The sequence below is a fragment of the Phyllostomus hastatus genome, unplaced genomic scaffold (genome assembly GCF_019186645.2).
Source record: "Phyllostomus hastatus isolate PE091 unplaced genomic scaffold, TTU_PhHast_1.1 phas_contig_524, whole genome shotgun sequence".
Lineage (NCBI taxonomy): Eukaryota > Metazoa > Chordata > Mammalia > Chiroptera > Phyllostomidae > Phyllostomus > Phyllostomus hastatus.
Window position 1 is genome coordinate 12,052,322 of NW_025333900.1, and position 5,558 is coordinate 12,057,879.

Sequence of the window (5,558 nt, forward strand, 5' to 3'; positions counted from 1 at the left end):
GAAAGCCCTAACCATGTGCACTCCATGTCATGTGCCCTGAGAATTCAGACCAGCAACTGCTTTGCCACTGGATGTTGCACACTTCTGGGCCTTGAGAAACCAGACTAAACCAGGTGAGAGGCAGTATTTAGGCAGGGATATAGGCAGAACTTCTAACCTTCCAAACCTTTAACAAAACTGTGTATAATCATTTCACTTTTTCATCTTGATAGGTATTTTAATTATGCTATATCCATAAAATGGAGCAGCACATAGCCAGTTAAAATTAAATTTTTTAAAAATGACAAAATATGATATTCTTTATCATGGCTTGAATTGTGTTGCTTCTCTCCACTCCAAAAAAAAAAAAAAAAGGTATGCTGAAATCCTAACCCTCAGGACCTATGAATGTGACCTATTGGAAATGAGGTCATTGCAGATGTAATTAAGTTAAGATCAGTTCATTTAAGGCAGGCCCTTGTCCAGTATGATTGGTGTCCTTACAAAAAGAGGAAAATGCCAGTGAAGGCAGAGACACAGTGGGAAAAGGCCACGTGAGGACAGAAACTGGAGAGATGCAGCTGCACACCGTGAAACATTCAAAATTAAAGGCCACCACTAGAAGCTAGAAAGAGGCGAGGAAGGATTGTACCCAGAGTCACAGAGCAAAGATGGTCCTCCTAACACCTTGATTTTGGACTTCTGGCCTATAGAACTACAAGAGAACAAATTTCTGTTTTAAGGTACCTAGTTTGTGGCACTTTGTTACAGCAGCCCTAAGAAATTTATACACTCACCATATACAGTTAAAAAACAAATGACACAAACTCTTATTTGGTACCTAGTGAGCTAATACAGCATCCTGCAAAAGTAACACCACCAAGTGCTGTTGGTAGGGGACATGAATGTCTTGCACGAGATGGACCGCAATTTAAACATTTCATCTAAAATGTCATATGGTGGGCTTGAGTGTTATATTGTGATATTACAGAATTACATGTTTATGATTTTGTAATAAAAGATTTGGTGTAGATTACCAGCTCATAATTGTGCCAGACCCTGTATTTTTCACGTTTACTTGCCCTCTTAATTTCTTTTGTGAATGTTCTGTTCAAACACTTCCAGGAAAGGTAATTCTTAAGGTTCAGAATTAGTCACCACTCCAGCCCACGATTCTGGGTGCTCCAGGGATGAACTCTTGACCAGCACCAAGTCTCTTTGCTCTACTCTGAGTAGGAACCCAATACTCTGAGGGTTCAAATCTGATCCCCTCCATTGTCCCTTAGTCTCCTTCCAAGGTGTGGTCTGGCCACTGACCTAAGCTCCATCTTTGGCATATAACATATTTACTACAAAATTATTTATCTTAAATTACTTCTAATGTTTTGAATACATTCCAAGAGTATAGAATTAATACAAGTACAATAGGTTAGGAAAATTAAACATTGTGTAAATTGCTTGATTGTGTTCTTAACTATTGTCAGGTTATTGGCTGAGCATCATGGGAATTTAAGATGGCTCCAACTGGGAAGGATGTATATTTTTTTCCTATTTCTTCACTTCCTCACCCAAGCCCTTCTCAAAACCCAACACTTTGCAGTGGGGATTAGGAATGAGAATCTGCAGACTTGGTCTTCTTCTAGTTCTCCTCACTATCTATGGCAAACCACAGCCTCTTTCTTTCTCCAGAGGAAGCTGGCCACAGGGCAAGGCTGGTGATGAAGGGGTAGGACATTTTACGAGGGACATACTATGGCATCAGTTGCTTACTGAGTAGCTTCAAACTATATACCCTTATGATATGTAGGGACTTTTAAACATAATCTGTAGTTGTAATTTTTCACAAGTACTCTGTTATCTGTTTTAATCTCAAACTAATGGCTCTCAAATTAGGAATACTGAAAGCAGTTGCCAGGCATAAACCCTGACTAATGTAGCCCATAGCACTCTGTGTTGTTTTATGTATGTGTATGGATTTCCATACTAGACTATTAGATCTTAAATTCAGAATCATGATTTACTTATTTTTGTATCTTGCCAGCTTGTATCTTAAATGGTACATGGTTTGTGTGGTCAATGTCCATTTGAAAAAGAGTATTGAGAGCTTAATCTGGATCTCTTCTGCCTGAGTGGGACAGGATGTGTGGAAAGAAGTGCAGGGATAATAGGCATACCCTCATGATATGGTAGCTGGAGCAGTTTGAAGAATGTCTCCCAGATGAGGGGACTTTTGAATTGGGCCTTCAAAGATTACTATAGTTCCACCAAATTAAAATGAGAAACGATGCAGAGAGTAGCATGAGATAGTATGCAGGCAAGTTTTGGGAAAACTATAATTTACTTGGTGTGTCTGGAGCATACAGTGGGGAAAGAACCCAATGGAAACGTGCAAGAAGTTGCAGTGTTTTCCCATACTAACTTTTCATCAATAATGAGCATCATAATTTTACTGTGGTATGTCCCTTACTTTAAATCCAACTGGTCTTTTTCTCATTCAACAAACACATTGACCATCTGTAAAATTTGGGGCGCTTTGTTAGGAATAAGTATCGGGTTCAGCTCCACCTCTCCAGTGGGTTACCCATTGCTTTAGAAATGTCTTGTAGATGGTTCATGTAGTTTGCCTTAGTACCGATCCTTATAAAACAAGCTAGGAATTGCATCTTTAATTCCTTTATATCTTCCCACAAAAACTGCATAAATGTTTGATAGACACTTTTGTTTAATAAATATTTTTGAATTGAGTTAACCTAAGTGGAACCATAGTAGAAGGAAGAGGGCTAATAGGCAGAAAGTATAAATATTAACAAAGAAGAACTAAAGAGAAAACTATTAGTGCAAGGAAGAAAACAATTAGCACTGAGATTAAAGGAGGATTACTTAGAAGGTGTTTAAAAGCACAGAATCTTGGGTCTTGAAAGGATGAATCTTAGGTTTAGATGCATTTCTAGAAGCCACACGTAAGGATACCTAATTAGGAAAAAGGATGGACAGGACTTTACCATTCTCTGTATTGCTAAGGTTCTAGGAAGCACACAGCAACATTTAACTCCAATTTGACTGAGCAACTGTAGGACTATTTAAATAACCCCAAATTTGTGGTCCTCATGTCCATGTTCTGAGCCATCTGACAAAAGGTGAGATGGTGGTTACAGCAGCTGAACTAATGTCTCACTACTGGGTGGATGGGTTTAATAGAATTTCAAAACATGAAAAAAATCACAGTACCCTTTCTTCTCTATTTCCAAGATACAGTATCCAAGTTCCGGGCCACAGGACCCTGACTAGATTACATTACATATCCACATTCATTATTTTGACAAGCCAAGTTAACTGCACTGTTTCTAACTTGTGTAAATCAAACTGCTTCTCAAATTTGTTGCTCCCTGATAGGAGAAACAATCCCTCAAAGTTCCATTTCTCCTTTATGGCCCTGGTAGTCACATGGGCATACAGTAGTGACACATAACTCTCCTGTAACATTTTTGTTGCATCGGGTTTGAGTAGACCTTGGGCAAAAAATGACTAATGACACCCCCTCCTCCTTCAGTGACAGGCAAATGGATCAGACACTACACCAAAAGACCATGGAAATATGAATCAGGCACCTTAAATTTTTACCTCTAATTAGTGATAAAATATTGCAAAAGTCCCTCTAGGCATCATTGATTGCTTCTTTTCTAAAATGCATCCCCATTAAACTTTAACATCTTGACTCTTGACTACTCCTTCCAAATCTAATTGAATTGCTGTTTATTACAAAACAGATTTTATACTTTCACTGTCTGAGTATTTTGGAGAACAAAGTACTCTGTCCAGGTATTTGGACATCTGATGAAAAACACACCAAACTTATGCATAAGATTTATCTCCATGACAGCAATTTAAAACAGAGAAAGCCCCTGGCACTTGTTCCTCCACAAAGGAGAAAAGCTGCTTTATACAGGGTCTGCCATTTCGTTAGATGGACATTTTGAGGGCATTTGCATCCAGCTGGCCAAGCTGTAGCCCAGATCAGCTGAGGAAAAAAGCTATAGTACAGAAACTGGCTGCTGAAATCTTAATGCAGAGTTGGGATACAGCCATGGAAGACCTTAGATAACAACTCTGAGTTCTCCACTCCAGCAATGAACATGGCTCATTCACTGGTCTCTGTTATTTTCCAGCCACCCCAAAGGGCATGATAACATTATTGATCTCTTCCTTTACCTCCCACAGTATCTTAATGTAGATGATGTGTCCACATATTCTTCGATATTAGACTCCAGCAGTCAAAACAAAGAAAGATGTTCAAAAACGCTGGCAGGTGCTAAGAGATCTGGTCAAAGTTATTCAACAGGAGTCTCACACATAGAAAGGCCCAAATGGAGACCCATGTTGAGAGCATGTTAACTTTGACTTTGATGGGTCTCAGAAATAGCTGAGGGAATGTGAACCTGTGCTTGTGAATGACTTCTTCTTGGTGGTTTGTCTTGAGAATTGCATTGAAAATACCTGTCTCTTCATATTTGGGATTTTTTGTCACATCTGCCAGAGTATCAGCATTAACATGTTGGCAGATAAATTGAATATGACTCCAGAAGAAGCTGAAAGGCAGATTATAAATTTGATTATAAATGCAAGACTGGATGTCAAGTTTGATTCCAAATTAGATCATGCGGTTATGGATAACAATGCTGTTTCACCCTATCAGCCAGTGATTGAAAGACAAAAGCCTTTCATTTAGAAACCAGATGTTGATCATGAATATTGAGAAGAAGTTTAATCAGACTGGTGGTCAGAGGCTCCTAAGTTGTCAACTTAAGACCCCGCCTTCTACTGAAGAACTGTGAAGAAAATATTTTAAAAACCTATAAAAGATGAAATAACAAAACTATTATCTAAAGAGTGGCATAGCTTAGAAACAATTAAAATACTGAGTATATATTTTGAAGAATTTGAATAAAATTGGCTGTGTTTCTAAAAAAAAGAAGCTATAGCACACAGTCATTTTAAATTATAAAACTTTGCTTTCATTTCTCTTCCAAAAATTCAAAGAATTCATTCATCAGACCATTAGGCTGGACAATAAAACAGAACTCACAATGAAATGAAGCATTAGTCATTTGCTTACCAAGAGGTAGGGACATTTCAAGTTTTTTGAGTTATCCCATTAATGTTATAAAGTAGTATAAATATGCTAATCTTGGTACTGATAGTGTTTATGTTTGCCACAATTAAAAAAGGGAAGTTGTCTACCTTTAACCCAGGATTTCTTCTCTGGTCCCACTGCTATTATAGGCATTTCCTTTGATGCCCTCAGGCCCTTTATTGATCAATAGACATAAAGAATCACCAACACCTCGTGGAGAAATTAACTGGATAAAACTATACACTGGAAGGGGGATATTTTGTAATATTTTAGAAAATAGATAGAAGTTGGAAAAGGACTTTTTGAGCACTGAGCTTCTCCGGAGCCACGGAAATCATAGCACTTCCTCGCATCAGCCCACTTTGTATCCTGTCGCACAGAATTCCCTCCACAGGCACAATGCCAACCAAGCATGGTTTTACGGATCACCAGCAACTTGTGACATGAA

General features: G+C 38.3%; 1 pseudogene; it reads left to right on the forward strand.

Annotated features, from left to right (window-relative positions):
- Window positions 1-3,943: 3,943 nt before the first annotated feature.
- Window positions 3,944-4,783, forward strand: LOC123823973 (annotated as a pseudogene).
- The last annotated feature ends 775 nt before the right edge of the window (window positions 4,784-5,558 follow it).